This window comes from Dermacentor albipictus, unplaced genomic scaffold, assembly GCF_038994185.2.
Source record: "Dermacentor albipictus isolate Rhodes 1998 colony unplaced genomic scaffold, USDA_Dalb.pri_finalv2 scaffold_33, whole genome shotgun sequence".
Lineage (NCBI taxonomy): Eukaryota > Metazoa > Arthropoda > Arachnida > Ixodida > Ixodidae > Dermacentor > Dermacentor albipictus.
The window spans coordinates 2,007,377-2,026,015 of record NW_027225587.1 but is presented as its reverse complement, the minus strand read 5'-3'; the positions used below and the strand labels follow the sequence as shown (position 1 = coordinate 2,026,015).

The 18,639-nt window shown below is 49.0% G+C and overlaps 1 protein-coding gene across 1 annotated transcript in view; it reads right to left on the bottom strand.

The window, feature by feature from the left end:
• Positions 1 to 17,107, bottom strand: part of LOC135909094 (chromosome-associated kinesin KIF4-like) — a 98,879-nt gene extending 81,772 nt beyond the window's left edge. Inside the window, exon 1 of the mRNA XM_070529837.1 lies at positions 17,009 to 17,107. The gene's annotated coding sequence lies outside the window, so the exon portion shown is untranslated. The remainder of the gene's footprint in view (positions 1 to 17,008) is intronic.
• Between the last annotated feature and the right edge of the window lie 1,532 nt (positions 17,108 to 18,639).

Sequence of the window (18,639 nt, the reverse complement as noted above, 5' to 3'; positions counted from 1 at the left end):
ACCAGAATTGCCAGATTATCTGGGCTCCCCAGAACCCCATCTTGTGCACGCATCACCACCCCTTGATAACCAAGATGGCTCCGCCTCAACATATATGCAGTAAGCGCGGGGGCTCCTCAGGCGAAACCACGGTTTGGCAGTGGAATTGCCGGGGCTACAAGAACAAGTATGGATCACTGATACAATACATCGCTACATCAACAAGACCACCTGAAATCATCGCACTGCAAGAAACGAACACACACGTCCGCCTACCCGGATACGTCACTTATGGCACCGATACAGGCAGCAGCCTTCACACCCTGGTCAGTAAGAAGCTAGTGGCCGTTCAACACCATCTCCAGCAATCCGACCCGCTTGCCATTCTGCTCGAAATTATCCCACAGGCAACAAAGAAGAAGAGTCCCATGTTTGTTCTAAACGTCTACTGTCGGCCGAAAAGTGCGCCATCGGTCCTCAAACTGGTTTTGGAGCAAGCCACGCACGCAGCACGCAACCATCCGCTTCTAATTGTGGGCGACTTTAATGCAGCCCACCCCCTCTGGGGTTATACGTACACCAACCCCAGGGGAAACATGCTTCACAATGTTATTGAGGATATGGATCTCACACTCGTCAACGATCCAAAGAATGACCCGAGGCTCGGCACAAGTGTTCAAAGAGACACGAACCCCGACTTAACCCTAACCAGAAATATCCGCCAAGCTTGCTGGACCAATCTGGAGGAGTACCTAGGCAGCGACCATGCGCTGCTAGCCACCACTCTCCATGGGCTCGAATACAAAGCCAGGATAGGCACGGCTCGCCTCACGGATTGGACCAAGCTGCGGGAGATAAGAGAAGAAAGAGCTGCGAACGAACAGAGCCAACAGCTTCAGTCAATTAAGGAGTGGATCACTCAGCTTCAGAAGGATGTGAAGGCGCACACCAAAGTGCTTGAAACATCCACCACCACTCCAAGCATCGACGCCCGCTTGCTCCACATGTGGGAAGCCCGGCGTAGCCTGCTGAAGCGTTGGAAAAGGCAAAGATTAAATCGCAAGCTCAAGAGGCGAATAGCACTACTCACACAAGATGCTGCGGAATACGCTACCACGCTATGCCGAGAGAATTGGCTATCCCTCTGCGACAGCTTGAGAGGAAGACTGAGTACTTCCAAGACGTGGAAATTATTGAGGTATTTAATCAACCCGGTCAGCAGCAAAACGGAATCCCACCACAATATGACCCGAGTAATTCACCAATTTCCTGGAAATGAGGCGGACCTCCTTTTGACTCTCGAAGCCCAGTACTTCCCCACACAGCCACCGGAGCATCTGCCACCCTACACCGGCACCCCTAACGAGCTCCTAGATGAGGACATTCATCTACATGAGGTAACAGCGGCGATAATGGGCTTGAGACGCCACACAGCCCCGGGAATGGACCAAATTACCAATAAGGCACTCGTAAATCTTGACAGCCCCTCGCTACTAGAGCTTACCGCTCATCTTAACGAAGTATGGAGGAAAGGAAACCTTCCCGAGGACTGGAAAATAGCCGAGGTTCGTCTGATACCGAAGCCAGGCAAGCCACTAGCCATTGAGAACCTACGACCGATCTCCCTCACTTCGTGTGTAGGAGAGCTCCTAGAGCCCATCGTTCTCAGTCGGTTACAACCATTACTGGAGGACTCGGGGAAACTTCCAACAACGATGATAGGATTCCGTCCACACCTCTCAACTCAAGACATCTACTTCAGCTGAAAGAGGAGGTGATTGTACCAGCGACACGCAACTCCCCCACGGCTATCCTCGCCTTAGATCTTAAAGGGGCGTTCGATAACGTCAAGTACACAGCAATCTTACAGAGGCTAAACGCGCTGGGTTGTGGGGCCAGGACGTACTCCTATATCAGAGATTTCCTCTCAGATAGAAAAGCCATCCTAAAGGTCGGGGACAAAGCCACAAACCTCTTCCTACTGGGCGGGCGCGGCACACCACAGGGCGCAGTGTTATCTCCTCTCCTTTTCAATATCGCCCTACCGCCGCTCCTCGATAACATCCCAGGGATCCGGCATGGCCTATATGCCGACGACATTACCATCTGGTCGTCCACAGGGTCCATCGGGGAAATGGAGAACCACTTGCAGGAAGCTGCAGACGTGGTGAGCGACTATGCTAAGTCATGCGGGCTCAGCTGCGCCCCCCAAAAGTCGGAGCTACTCCTCGTCTCACCGCGAAAGAAACACACGTGCGACTCGCCCACTATCAACATACAACTCGAGGGACACACCATCATTCCGTCTCAGAGCGTAAAGATATTGGGAATGGTTTTCCAGTCGGATCGCACCAATACAATATTAATTCAAAAGCTTAAGAATACAACAGCCCAAGTTACGCACATGATCCGGCGAATAATAACCAAGACAAGAGGCATTGGGGAGGCGGACACGCTTCGGCTTGTCCAAGCCTTCGTCGTGTCTCGAATAACTTACGCTATTCCGTACGCACTACTCAACGATACGGAACTCAAGAAAATCAACACAATGATCAGAAAGGCATATAAACAGGCGATGGGTCTGCCAATCAGTACGTCCACAGAACGCCTACTACGACTAGGTGTGCACAACAAGGCCGAGGAGCTGATCGAGGCACATTTATCCAGTCAGCGAACAAGGCTGGCGATTACGGAAGCAGGGAGGTCCATTCTCTTACGCCTGGGGCTCTCTGCCCCTCTGAGCCATCCGCCGCCTCAGAATGTGAGCTTACCCCATGCCATCCGGAGAAACATCACCGTACGTCCTCTACCTCGCAATATGCACCCAGTGCACCACGCAGAGCGAAGGGAGGCCCGCGCCCTGGCCATACACAAGCGATACGGAACTCTGCCCTCTACAGCCTACACTGACGCGGCTTCTTACTCCAGACGCGCAGCCACAACAGCCACCGTAGTCGTCAACACAGAACATCGGAGCAGCATTTCGCTCACACGAAACAATCCCCTCCAAGCCGAGGAAGCGGCCATAGCCCTCGCGCTCTCCCAAACAGAGGTTGAAGTCATAGTGACCGACTCCCAACAGGCGTGCAGCAACTTTGCTAGCGGCAGAATTCATGCTACTACGCTCCGGATCATCAATCAAAAGCCGCCAACGAGATCAGTCATGATCATCTGGGCGCCAGCTCATCAAGGCATTCCTGGCAACGAGGTCGCCAACCACGTGGCTCGAGATCTGACCCACCGAGCCGACGCCGAGGAATCTGAACCTGAGCGCATGCACCCTCTAGTCTCTTACCAAGACATCACACAACACTACAAGCTAACCTGCAGAACATATGCACCCCCACACAAGTCACTACCTAGAGAGCAGGAGCGATTCCTCCGAGCTCTACAGGTTAATACATTCCCCCACCCAACCAGAAATCACCTCATAGACCCTACAAAATTCTCTCCGCAATGCCGCTTCTGCACAGAGCCCGTATCCCTCAGGCACATAGTAGGGGGTTGCAGAGCGGCACCATTAAATCCTCCGAACCCTTACCCCACTAACGAGCTTTGGGAGAGAGCCTTGGCCAGCTCCGACCTCGAGGATCAGCAACGGCTGATTGCGAGGGCCCAGGACGCGGCCCGAGCTCAAGGCATTCTGGAATGAGGACGCCTCTCCATAGCTGCATTTACCTAATAAAAATGTTTATTCTCTCTCTCTCTCTCTCTCTCTCTCTCTCTCTCTCTCTCTCTCTCTCTCTCTCTCAAGCGTTTGTACGCTTGCCATTGGCTGGCGAGCATACGGTTGAGCCATTGACTATTAACCCGCACTATAGTACTTTAAACAAACGCGCGCGGCCGCGCGCAAACTTTTACATTCAGTGGTTTAATTTATCTTATTTAACTGCTGTTAGTAAGGTGTTTGTTTTCTCTTCCCCAGCTTAAACTAACAAGGATGAAAACATGGGACCCTTTTCAGAAGCGCTCTCACTTGTGCGCGCTTTGCCTTAATTCCTTGCCACAGAAAGTTGGCGAGTACACTCTTAGGCAAAGTTACACCCTTTGGCTTGCCCCTTCTGCCTCACAACAATAATCGTTACCTGCCTTGATGCGTTTCCTTTCTTTAACGCTGCGAGCCCGGAACTTTCCAGTAACGAACGGCACGCGCGTTATCAGAAGGGGCAAGCCATAGGGTGTAACTCTGCCTAAGAGTGATATATATATATATATATATATATATATATATATATATATATATATATATATATATATATATATATATATATATATATATATAGTCGCATATTTTTGAAATTGTAGAAGCGCTGCGATACGCTTATCGCACGTAAGGATAATACATGAACGTGCATTTTCTGAAGATAAATCGTTTAAAAGAGATTTGGAGCTCTTAAAGTCCATATTTGTAAACATCGTTCATTATAACAATTAGACTTGACACTTCATGTGTGAAAAAAAGAAGCACTGTGAATAAGTGCTGTTAAAATCAACACCTCAACTGCGTCTCTCGCTTGGTAACAAATGCCAATCTCAAAGGCCATGCTTCTGCTAACTGCAAGAGCCGAAAGCTATTTGAACAAACTCTGTGGACAAGTATACCGAACGTATGGGACCATAAAATCTAATCTCTATGCGAAATTCGAGCTAAGAAAGCCCCGCAAAGTGCAAGAGAGAGCAAAAATTGGCAGTTGCTTAGCTCGGCTATGCCAGGATATACGCAGCGAAAGATAATCCATAGCATGGTTAGCCTTGGTTAATCTTGATTGCAAGTCCAGGTTAGTCTGGTTGTCTAGCTATGTTGCGGCGTTTAGCCAGTCGTTCGGCGCGCTGTTCGTCTGTTTCCTGGGCGATTCGTTTCCTCTTCATCTCGTTCCGATGTCGATGCCAGGTCTCCTCCTGCTTATCAGAATTGTCGCCGTCCATACTGCCGCCTCAACTGTGGTTGCGGCGCACGCGTGCTCTCCTTTTCAATCCTCCGACATGTTATCAGGCATGCGACGCAGCTGGCGAAGCGAGCGGAGGCGAGCGCAACGACGAGGAACGCGGTGTGACGTCATACCAAACGGCGGCGGAACACCTGTGGCGCATGCGCAGTATAGGGAGCGAGAGAGAGAAATATCCGCGGCGAGCGCGCGTTGTGACGTCATGTGCCTCCTCGGAGCACCGCCATGGCGAAATCGCAAGTTCGCGGCCAGTAAAGCTTTCGCTTTAAAGTAACTTTTATTTATGTAGCCGGCAAATTGGTGGCGGGGGCTACCCCGCCTAGGTGGCGGCCAGAAGCCCTTGAGCTCTGGCGGCATCCTCGGCCTGCTGGACGGCCAAAAGTTGGTCTTCGGGGGCCGAGCTGCTCACTGCTTCCGATCCTTAACTTCTCGGCCCTGTCGGAGCGCCCGAGGGCAGTCCCAGTTAATGTGATCCTGGTCCGCCCTTTCTTGACAAAATTTGGCCGAATATTGTTCTGGACGATATAGTGCACTGGATTTAGATACGTATAGATTGGTTTGAAGGAGGCGCCATGGCACCGCCTGCTGCTTATTAAGTGATGGGTGTGCGGGTGGAAAACGCACCCTCCCCAATCTGTAATAGATATATCTCCCTGCAGCCAACCATCCGGTCCCCTGTCAGCCGCGGCGCCCCGGTGGCTCGGCTTGCGAGTCCTCGAGCCACGGTGTCGGCCGCCTCGTCGCCGGGGAGGGGAGGTGTGCGCAGGCGCCCAGATGATATGGACAACCCGCTGACCGCGGAAGTTTGCCAGGATTAGTTGTGACTCCGGCGAAAAGCGCCCCTTTGCGTAACTTAAAATTGCGGTTAGAATCGCTGACTATTATCGAGGCCATTGCGAGAGCAATGGCCGATTCCTCAGCCACCTCGGCTCTGAATGCTTTAATAGATCCGCTGACCTTAAGATCACCCTCCGAGTTCACTGCAACGACAGACATATGCTGATCAGTCGTGTGTACACGACTCACCACGTCCACGTACACCACGTCCTGAGAGCGTTGGAATATCCTCCCCCTTTCCTCCCGCCTTTCCCTGTGGTGATCGGGATTCCTGTTTTTGGGTAGCGGTGGGATAATAAGCTGCTTCCTTATGACGTGAGAAATGTCTACTTTAGTGCCATAGTGTGATTCGTATGTGTGTCCTTTTTTCTGCCATTTTAAGAGACAAACCCGTTTTCCGGGCCCCTGCACGTTATTTGAAAGAAGAAAAAAATGTTCACACGGATACCACGTTGTTCTTGCTCAAATTTCACACCAAGACAGCATTTTGTTGTTCGGGTCGTTGAATATGTAACTTTAGGCATGCGTGTGGGCGCGTCATATCTACATTACCAACCTCCACAGAGTAGTAAAAATGTTGAACGTGACGTCATAACCGCTATGTTTTGAACAATAATTACGTGAGACCCTCTCGATAAACAAGGTAACACATAGGAAGGAAATAAGATGTTTTTTCTTTCTCCATGCAAGGCACGTAAAAAAATGATGTCTTGCTGCAAAAGTCACGCGAGGACCAAAACTCTCCCGCACGTAGATACAACGCTGTGACACGTGCCTGTATTTTACTAATGTTTAGAGTGTTTGGACCTTCTCTTAACAAGAAAAAAAAATGAAATGATTCATAAATATTATGTCACCACTCCTTTGACTAGTGTGCACCTTGTTTGCTACCCTACACCGGGGGATATGTCGATCTAACAGGCGTCAAATTATGGTGTACTAGATTAGGGGTAGTGGGCTGTGGGAACTCCGTGGTGAAGCAGTTTTCCCAGAAACGCACAGGCGGCTGTTTGATCCGCACCGATGGCACCGGCTGTTGGAATCTCAGCGCTGCCACCAGCTGTTGGAACCTTAGTGCTGACACCCGTTGTTGCAACCGGACCGTTGGCGCCCGTTGTTGCAAATGGGTCGCAAGCCCCAAGGGTAGCGTTGGCCTGACGGCCTGGGGCACACTGGAAGCATCCGAAGGTCCCAGCAAAGCATGAGGCGACTGCTAACAGAACAACTTGTTTATTCTAGCATCGCAAAGAGCGGGCGGTCAGGTCGACCGAAGTAGAGAGACGGGAGAGCACGTTACTCAACTGAAGAAATCGGAGCCTCTCTCTTGGCGTCCGGGGGGCAGCTGCTCTTATACTCTCGGAGTTGAGAGCAAGAGGGAAGGTCACGGGACTACGTCACGTGACAGCGGCGACGGACGGACTGAGAGACACGTTGGAACAAGGAGGTGACGCATCAGACGGGCCGGCGCCGGTCAGACCTCCTCGCTTCACACTGGGGGAGCTCCTCTCCCCGGCTGCCGCGCTTTGACAAGCGTGGGCACACACACACACACACGCACACACAAAGACACGTGGCACTGAACATGTCGGGACGCGCTCGGCGGGGATGCGTCGCGGCCGCTCCGAACGGGCCAAAATGTCCGCCGCTTTGAACGAAGCCCCGGCGTCCGTTGAATCCGCGCCGGCTACAGCGCGCGTCATAGGCGAAACGTAACACGGCGCAGCTGCGCCTTTCACCTGGGCCCCTTCATGTACGCACACGTGTCGGATGTCTCCTCGCCCGGGTGATAACCACGTGTCAATACGCTCCGCAGCGTTTTTTTTTTAATCTACAGAAGAGAGAGAAAGAGGGGAAAGAAACAGAGTGACTTCGTTTTCTTTTCTTGCGAGGACACAAGTTAAAAAAATTTCGTTGGTACATGCGAGTCCAGGCACGCGCCGGTGGCACGACTGGCTTATCGGAACTCGCACAGAAAAGAGAACATTCAGTGCACACGCAGATTTAGTTCTGCAGTGAGCACTTTATTTACGCACAAAGAATGGGCTCCAATCCATGCTGTAAAGATGGTTGGACAGCGAAGCTGTAAACGACAACTAGAGCAATTACCCATTGCGACGCAGGTTGAAATTATTCATGTGGCGACATTCGCATGCACTTTACCTAGTATGTTTCGACGGCTTGCGACTTGCCTTGCGCCGCTACTTTGCGCACCTATACAAAGAGTGGACCAGAGAGAAGAGAAATTCGCCGCGCCTCGTATATGCACTGCTCTTCAGGAGTCCTTATTATGCTTACGTGACACAAGACAAATCAGTTGCTAGGTGGGTTCTTCTTTCACGTACGAAAATGTAGTTACGTCACTAAGCTGCCGTCGCCGCGGCAGCTAGCACAACGACAATCTTTACCGGGAAACGTATGCGGAGAGAGCTACGTGCTGCATTGCATGTAGGCGCAGGAGTGCCTTATCATCAATTATGCACGTGGTTCGGATGTTTGTTTTGAGCTTCTTCTTTATTGAAGCGTATGCTGTTCTGCATATGTAGTGACTACATAGAATGCATGCACTGTTCGCTTCACTTTACTGAGTGCTTGTAGCCTCTGCCTTACGGAGGTAGGAGGCATAGATGATCGTTTTCCGTCGACGTTACACCACGAAGAAATCTTGGGATCCTACAGCTCCGCTGTAAAATCGCACGAGAAGAGTCATGCAGCACCTGTTTCGCTTCATCCATTGTGTGTGACAGTGGTTCTAATATTAATGTATGGCAAACATACGTCCGGCAGATGTCCCCTTGTGTACTTCCTTAGTTGATGAAGCCAGCCTTATTTTTTCAATTATGATGGCGTGACACTCACTGTTATAAAAGACCAGAACATCAGCAGCACCACCACAGCTGGGAAGTTTGTTAGCGGCCCACTGCTCTGTCCGTTGAGCCACATTCCATAAGACAAACGGCATATCTATTGCACGTCGACAGCAGGCCCATTCGTTTGAAGCTCATCAACTTGCAAGCAAGGTTTTTTTAGATGAGCCACGCTCTGTAGGTTCTGCGCACACTTTTCACCTCTTGGAAATTTTTCGCGTACTATAGCTGGCACCTTCTACAAGTACTTGGGAACATTCGGCAGCATGGTGCACGGGTACTGCGTCCGGTGAAAGCGAGGGCTTTCCACGCGGTATCCGCACTTCCTCATTTCCATCAATCATGTGAACGTAGTCTCGAAGCACGTATATTATTTCGAACTGCAGCTCACGCACAGCGCCAGTCAGTTCCAGGGGCTTATCAGCACGGTGAACGTTCCGATTTCAAATACAGCGCCTTTCGTCGTCCTCGGGGGTTAAACTTCGACGCGTTCAGTTCTGCAACCGGGAGCGAAGCAGTAGCTCCTCCGACGAGGCTTCGTCATGTCACCTCATCAGTCAGAGAACAACTGCACACGAAATAACAAATGCGCACACAAAACACAAAACTACACATATACGTAGACAAAGGCAGGCGAGATAGACGGCCAACGCGCGAGTGCGGCGGTGGCACCACAGAACACCCATAAATGCCTAAAATGCCCATAAGATCTAATAAATGATCTAAAGGTAACGACAGCTCTTTCCTCCTCCTGTGCCAGCGCTCCTTCTCTCGGCTCTTCCGGGGCGCCGACGGTGGCGGCACCTAGGCCGGGTACAGCTAGCAGACGCTGCCAAAGTTCGCCCCTGAGTTACTCCAAGAGCTACCGGGATCCACGTTGCACTGCTTTATCGAAGCTCTTTCCACAGCGATCACTTTGATTGTGGTGTCAACGCTGGAGGTGTTGCGCGCAAGCGAGCTAACGGAGTTTTTTTCTCGAATAGCGCCTTATTTTGATCAGCTTTTGATCAACGGCGCCTTCTGATCAGAAATTGGAATAGCATGCACTTTGTATGTGGATATTTACCTTTTACTTTTTTTTTAAGACAGACCCCACGTCTGTCTTTCAAGAAAGTAAAAGGTAAATATCCACATCTCTAGGCTTTATAGGCGAGGATCTAGGTTATAGGGTCTAGGCTTTATATGAACCATATATGAACCGACGGTGGTGTACTACTTCCATAATCTGTCAAAGGCGCGTTTGCTCGTACTACACGAAAGCTTGGTAATACGTTGGGCCTTAATTTCTTGAGCTGAATGATTTGGCTTTCAAATTGGTCTTCGGTGAAGTGATCCTAAGATGAATAAACGAAGATTTGGTATGGCACACCTTTTTGAGAAATGACGCAAGGCACAAAAGAAAATGTACACCGTGATATTTCAGGAATAATATTGAAAATGAGAACTGTTGATACGTCAGCCGGCCGTGCGCGTGGCCATAACAGTTTTATCAACGTAGAACGTTGAATATGGTCTGGGTCATTGCGCGCCCCTTCGTTTCTTTTACGCGACCTACCTGCGTTAAAAATGCTTCAACCAGCTTACCGTAGATTTGCACGACACCTTTGAACCCAATACAATTTCGGCTATCTTTAGCGGATGTCTGCGTTACGATTTATTATGCGCGCAAATATGGCGTACTAAGATAGAGCTGCCGTTACTGCGCCTATTTAGGCCCAGTAACTGCCGACTTTGATAACAACCCCGCAAATACAAATAAGTGCACCAACGCGCGCTACATAAAAGCTATTCCTGCACCGCCAGTAGCATCAAAAGTGGGGGCTCACACGATGAGAACCGCCGTTTTAGTCTTGAGTTCGTCAGCGGAGTCAAAGTCAAAAAAAAAAGAAAGAAAAAACCTCTAGAAATGCGGGTCACTTCAGTATGCAACAAGCGTTACTGAACGGCGGATTCAACTAACATATATGAAGCGCAACTTTCGTGTCTGAGCCCAGCAACGGTTCCAACTACAACGAAGCGAGTGGGCAACATCAATCATAATGTAGCCTGCCGAACAAGATGCGTGAATGCGAGGCTCAGACAACATGAAGCATGGCTTTCGTAGCACCGAGTGAACGTTTCCAACTACACAACCGTGCCGGACGTTATTTAGTGCGAAGAAAGGCTGCAGATCGACGCTCGCGCTTCTCAACAAATCGTCCGAAAAGATACGAGTGACTTCTGATGAACGGCTACTTTCCTCACAAAGGCACGGGTGCCGCACATTTTCAAAGTTTGCCCAACCGATCCTGCGCTGCCAAATCTTTCGGCGAGCCGCGTTGCTTCTTCCGGATGGAATAACGAAAAGTCTCTTCCCCTAGTCTCTTCAGTTGTTGCACCTATATAGATGCACAGTATAGGCTAGGCAACGTCGCAATACGTAAACGGCGCCAGCGCTAGCGAAATGCTTCCCGCCAAAACACCGCTAGAAACCAACTGAAGCGCGATTTCAATACTTGGGAAGCATTTGTACAGCGGGGCGGGGCGCTTTTCACGGCGCTCGACGTTTCTGCGTAGGCGCGAGTAAAACATGGGGGCCTTTGCTTCTTGAATATGTGAGTCTGCCTAGGCACAATGGAGGAGGTTTCTTAACGCGTGTTGTATGCGTTTGGACCGTTTTTTCGTAGGCGCCGCCATATTGTGAGCTCAGTGGCGCCGCCTATGAGCAGCGCCATACTGGCTTGGGTGAAAGCGGTCTTTTGCATGGCAGGTATACGCACGGCGGTCGGTTCTGGCGTTTGTTTTCGCGGTCGTGCGCTCTGTTTAGTATAACGTGCGTATCGTACGTGGGTAAACGGTTCTGTGAGACGTGCTGAAGTGGTTTAAGGCGTTATGGCCGGAATTCCTGCTGGCGTTGAGGTGGACGGAACACGCAGCGCGATGTGTGCGCGCATATTTGAGCCTGCAATCAGCCTCGGAGATCAATTGTGTATTTCTGAATGTTCTAGTCATTAATGTGACCTTATTGCAGTATTATCCTCTAATTCTAAGCTGCGGTTTACGAGCCATGAAACATACGCGATGATCGTAACAGCGTGGGTACCGTTCTGCTACGATAGGAGCTGTGATGTTAAACTTTGACAACCGTTCAAACTGTTCGCTGCAGGTTACATTTCGTGACTACTTGGTTCGATGGATGAGGTTTTTGCCCCTGAATAAAATAGTTTTGGCAAGTAATAGCCGCATACCTTACAGTCTGAATTAGGCTTGTCCAGCAAAGGGACTGTTTACGAACTGCGCGAGCATCCTAAGCAGTGGTAGGTGCTGGATTACATATATCTTTGTTCTATATACCGCATGGTCCAAGCATACGGCATCAACGGTTATATATTTATAAAGGTTGTGCGGCGTGACTATGCGAGGTCCTATTGCGGCGTTAGCCCGTTTTCTCTTGCTCTTGAAAGATGATGATACCCGAAATATTTTTTCGGTTGTGTTCGTTCCGTTCTCTACGACGCACTCACACGTATTACGAAAATTTTGCCCTCAAAAATAGGCATCGCATTCTTTTTATGCGATCCCTCTCATATATTATGGCGGTATACAGGCCAAGAAGGCAATGCCGGAGCGCACAGCTTACATATGTGTCGTGCTGGTTCACCAATCGCATTGATCGCTGTGTTGAGCAGCGCCATCGGCCTCATGCAGGACGGCTAGCGTAGACATATGGTAATTTGAAGCCTACTAGACTTGAAATGCGCGAGAACGATGCCGGCGCATCACAAGTATTTGATAGCGCCTGCCGCTTAGATGTTTCGTGGTTGCTTTAGGTTGGCCGTACACGAGCATGCGCTCTTATGCTTTATGTTTTACTCCCTACGCCAAGCGATCAGATAGTGAGCAAATTTACCTTTTCATGCTGCTAATACAGAGACACCGCTTTCCTTTGTTGAATTAAAACCGATATAAGCAAAATAATTCACAACACATACACACACCGCGACTGATAATGTGCGTACACCGCGGCTGATAAAATGCGCCACATTTTTGCGCCCCCAAGAGATATTTCCGCCTACTGTAGTTAACGATGCACCGAAAGACTTCCCTGACGACCTTATATGAACGGACACGGCGTAAATTTCACAGAGTACGATCTAAAACATAAAGAAATCGTTCTAAAACATAAAGAAAAATAAGGGGGAGCCGCTGGTTCACTGCAGTCAACACCACCATAGAAAGCATCGTTCTTTCATACCTTCCTTAGATTACTTGATTGGCAACATTTTTGTTTTTTGCGTGTATCGCAACACGACCTGCCTTATTGTGCTTCTGATGTTCGGTCGGGACTAAAACAAGCAAACTGCATGCTGCTTAGTCACTCAACTTTAGACGGAACGAAAGAAAGAGGAAAACTGCATATTGAAGACACAGAATATACTTTATTAACAAATGATAAGAGCTGCATTCAGAAACAAACATTTTAAATCTTCCATATACAATTATCATTCTCACTCTTGCATTGCGTAAAACAGTCCTCGCTAGACACACGGATATCGAGGTTAATTTTATTGTGAACATTTTATCATTATAGGGTCACGCACAACTAATTCTCAAATAGAATAAGCTTCCGTCTTTGTTGTACCATTTCTTGTGGTTATTTTATTTCCACCCGCCTTGTTTGCTGGCCTTTTTGGTCTTCATAAAATACTGAGATAATGGTGAAAAGTAAGTAAAAAACGAGAGGCCTACTCTCAGTCCTAAAGGAAAACATGTAATTAATGGATTGCGGTAGCATGGAGAGTTCGAATCATAAACAGGTAGCACAATGCACTCAAATAACATTTGAATGGGCCAAAATGCTGGGTTTCAATTTTGATAATGTAGGCAAATAAGTCCTAGCTACGCGACAGGTTTCTTTTTACAAGGGTTCTGTGAACACAAACGTACGTAGATGTTCAACAAAACAGAGCTTCAAGAATAAAAAATAAATAATGCGAAACATCCTGGGCCTTCAAGGTCTGCAATTTTCGGTCGTTCTTGGCGTTGCGTAATTTGTCGTTTTCTGTGCGGCACAAGTAGTTCAGCAGTGTATTCGCTGCAGCACTTACAACATGCCCCATTACCTCCTGTGCAGGATGACCGAAATCACACACATCGACATCCTCAAAGTCATGAAGGGTAGCGAACACAAGGCCGACAAGAGTATCTTTCTGCCTAGGAAGGCTGAAAAATCGTACCGCATATTTTGGTGTCCTGAGCTTGTCCAATATAACTTCAGTAAAGAGTACAGCATTAACTACAACTGCTCGTGGAAACTTCAGGCCACCCCTTGTTATCTTCGTGATTAATGCATTCTCAGGGTCATATAGATCGACGTCTTGCATCACAAGGCTTTCACTGCAAGATGCGCATGTCAGCTTTTTTAGAGCTGCATGGGCACAATAGCCGGCAACATAGGTTAGTGCTGGTAGCCTCGACGTTTTTTTCTCAATGTCGGAGTCGGTCACAGTGACTTGAAACTGGCCGTTTCCTGAATGTACACTTGTCTCCAACGTGCTCGCGCTCGGTGGTAGTAGCATGCCCAAATGTGGCAGGTCCAGAACCTTCTGCAAACGCAATTTGTTTTCAGATTCATATATCTGCCTTATAGACACACGGTAATTGGCACCAGACAATTGCCGATACTTTCCAAAGCGATCTTCCAAGCTATCAGTTTGAAATTTGCCCAAAAGGACATACTCGAAATGAAGCTCTTCGAGACAGTATATGGCAAGTTCGTGCAAGGCGTGGGTAGTGTGGCTGAAAGCTGTGTGCGTTTCACGTGTCAGGCGGCCATTGTCATGTTTGAGGCTTCCCCAGTGATCAAGCCATTGAACTGTTCTCACTAAGAATTCTAGAAGACATGACGGTGAAACTATTGGACCTTGCAACTGATCTCGCAACCGCTGTCCTTTTTTTGGCGTCTTGACGTTAATAATGTTACACCAAGTCAAAATGGTGTCGACATATTGAGATGTTTCCTTTGCATGCTGAAACGTTGCGACACCCAGAGCAGCAACAGTAGATGAGTTAAAAATCTTTAAGGCCAGTTTAACGTTCTGCCGTTTTATGTTCGAGGGGTTCAGTGCCTTCAAAGTGAGCGTTGGTGCTAGCTTCAAGAGCTCATGCTTTTCAGCTTCGTGCAGCTGGCATAATACCTTGAAAAATGCTGTAAGTATCTTTGGTTCAGCCTCATCACTCTTCGGTTCAGGAAAGTACATGCATTTGCCAATGTTTCTTTGATTCAGCCAGTTACTTTTTATACACTTTAGTATGTGAACTAGGTCCACCATGCACGAAAAACAGGGGTCGTGATGGGTCAGCAGGATGCTGGTAAACAATGCTGACACTTGCCGTCTTAGCGAAGTAGCACAAGGCTTTTCTGTTGACAGAAGTATTGTCCGAGATCACTGCGATTATTCTAAAACCAGATGCCTCTAGATCAAGAACAATCTTCCGAAGGAAGTAGTGCAGCGCCTTAGCAACGATTTGTGCCACAGGAAGAATGTGTACAACATCCTTGTTTGAAGAAAGCAGGCTCTGTATCATAAATACGTGGGCAGTTTTTCCTGCAGTCGATGAATTTACCGCAGCACCAGTAACAAAGCCAGCCTTGTAATCAAAAAATGATTGAAGGTGGATCTCATCAATCATTAACGTTACAGTCTTTTCATGCTATTTATATGTGCTTACAATACGCTTTGCATAGGAAATAAAGCTACATTCTTGCTGCTCCGTTTCGTACGATGAACACAGTCTTCTGATCGTATCAGGATGCGGCATCTTAAGCTTCATCGAACTTCTCAGGAATCTATATGCATGAGGTGAAATTGTGAACAAAAGGCTAGCAAAAACTAATAAATCGGGGGGGTATCGGCCAGCATCATTCAAAACAAGATCAACTTGACTCTTCAAGAATTTAAGCACTTCCAAATGCCATTCTTGCAACTCGCGTGCGAAATTAAATGTTTTCCACTTACTTCCTCTAGCAATGTCGAAACCAATGTCAGTAGATGACGGGCCTTTTCAGAACGCTCAGTGCTGATATCCTTACGTGTCTGTTCGATCATGTGTAACACTCTTTTCAAATCTCTCAAGTCGCACAGCTTTTCAGGAACTAACACATCACCACACTTCCTCACACCCGTTTCACCAAAAAATACTTCGACGCGCAGGTCTGTGGACACGATCACCGAAGTACGGACTGCAGGAGCAGATTGAAGTGACAAGTCCAAAAAGAAAATCTTGGAGCCCTTGTTCAAAACTGTCCAGAAGTCCGAACACCGAAAGCTTGGCAAGGCCTTCAGCAAGTCCGCAAAGCTACCAACCAGATTTTTGGCGTCCTCTTCTGCTTGGGTTGGCTGAGAAAGCATTATTGCTTTTTGCAAATATGTGGCTTCCAAGCGCGCTCTTCTGGCAGCCGGAGCTTCTCGAACGCAAACTTGCGGACGCGATAAATAGGCAGGGCAATTGGGAAACAAGCTCGGAACTGCAGTTTTCTTCAGACGGATGTTTTTCATGGCAACTTCGACCACTTTTCCTGTCTTGACGTCCGTGTAAGATGTCGTCTTCAAGTAATCTGATGGCAAGAAATGCTTTTCACAGGGCTGAAACAAAAAAAACAAGCCGTTACAGGTATGACGCTCGACGAAAATGTTGAATTTACAAGCGCGTCGACAGGTGCAGAGACCCATCTATTGTGCACGCATGCACGAATGCATTGCGCACTATGCTGACGAATCCTATTCGTCTGGAAACCCAGAATAACAATAGAGGGAAGAAATACTTACCACTGTGTACTTCGTTGGCGAGAAGTCCTTCCGAGGAACTGCTCTCGTCCATGCTTCCCGAGTGGCTCGGTCAGATGGGAACTTGTGCACTCGGACACTTTGTCCTCCGTGATAATTGGACTTGCAGTTTGTTACGCAACAACAGCCAGGCATCGTTGCGCTTCCGTGTACGACGAACCACGCACAATCGAAGAAAAGCAATCGCGGTTACGGTGCAGCATGCCCCACCAAAGCCACCAAGCAAATGCTCCACGCGTTGCCGCTCTAGCGTTGCACCCACGGAGAACGCGCGCCGCGTTCTAGAAACGCAGCGCTCCCCCATCCACCGCTACCATCCGACTCTCGTGACGTATTGACAGGAGAGAGGAGGTGATGCGGTGGCCTTACATTTTTTTCTAGGTGGCTTTGGCAGTACGGGATGACAAATCAAAGAGACCTTTGTGACAGACCAGAGGATACCTGTCTGAGTGCTGTCGCATCAAGGCACAAAGACGTAAAGGGCGGGCTGCTGCTCTCGATAACCTCAGCTTTCGCTGTAGCAACGCGCCGAAGATTGTGTGCTACGATGACCTACCTCTCGGAAAGGTTAGAGGTGGGTTCTCGAGGCCAATGATGGCGAGGTTGAGAGCACTGACGGCGACCGAGACGATCGAGCTTGCTGCCGCGTTGCTGTCACTGCACGGACCTCGTGAGGCTCGTGACTCGCGTGCATCATGCACTGGTGCTGACTTCACAGGAAGTGGCACAAACCCACTACGGGCAATCGGCCGGCCTACACTGTAAAATAAGTTACGCCCTTAAAATTGAATAAGGGTGTGACTTCTTTTATAACTAACACTTTTACACCATTTTGGGCACAAGGAGGTGAGTTATATTCCCATTTACGCCCTTGTTCACTTTTCAATGGCGTAACTTATTTTACAGTGAATAGCGGCACTAGAAAAATGCGCTTGTCGTTTTATGGAGCTGACGTGTAGCGGTTTAGTCCAAGGCACTAATTTGGGCTAATTGGCCTGTCACTGTGAGATACTAAATAGCGCTAAAGATTTTACTTGGGGCAAACGCGATGTTGCCTGTATGGCCGGTGTGACGGCTGGCGTCTAGCACCTCGTGCAGAAAGGATTTTCACCCACCATGCCTCGTCGAAATGAAGCGTGACTTCCTAATTCGCCATGGTCATCTCGAGTGTGTGCCGGCCTGGCGGAAGCCCCGCAGTGTCTTCAGGCCTCTTTTGTGTGTGTGTGTGTGTTCGTTTACACTCCGCCGCTGGCTGCACGCGCTGAGGCAGTGGGCAGGGACGCCCCATTTGGTGATCGCTTTGTCTGAAGGGGCAAGGTTCTGACTGGTGTTGTATAAGTCGCGGGTCGCTTTTTTGGTCGCGACGATAGACTGCATTCTTTACAAGCACTGCTCCAGGAGGGCACATGTAACCGACAAACGGAGGCCCCAGGAGAGCGCACCTGAGGCTATACTTATTGGGCAGCAGTTTCGCATGACAGGTGAGTAATTGGTGAAGGCGGGGAAGCAGAGTGTGCGCCTGGCCCTCAGTGTCCCTGTACGGCACCCAAAACTTTCTCGTCCGCTTTCTAGCACGTCGGCGTCGCACAAGTAAAGAACAAATAAGTATTAGTGTTCACAGTCACCAGTAGCTCCTCGTCCGTATCCGACATGCCTAAGCGTGGCCGGCAGTGGTGCAAAGAAACACAGACACTTCCGATGGAACACGATATGGGCAGAACGGAGAGCACGTTGTCACGAGAAGTATTGAATGGAACGAGACAACGTGGGACTCTACGGGCCGTTGCCGCGTGTCGCAAAACGCGACGGTGGACTTGCCCGCGCGTGTCTGCCGCGCGGGCACTTGCCGCGTGCGGCGTGTCGCGCGCGTTTTTGTCGCTAGTGTGGACGTATCTTTACAGAGCGCAACTGAATGCGTCGCAGTTACAGGAAAAACCACGCGCGAAAAAACAGGTGCACGCTGGATTCTGCAACACATTGATTTTAAAGCTACTGCATCAAGACGGCAAGTTGGGTCAATGGTTCGTTGCAGCGCAACACAAGACAAGGACAAAGACACGGCGCTGTGTCGTCGTTTTATTTGTATGAGAAATATTTTCACGAGAAATTAGCACTAGAATATTAGAGTCATTATCAAACATACCACACGTTTCTGCGACGAAGAGCTATCTCCGATAATGAAACATG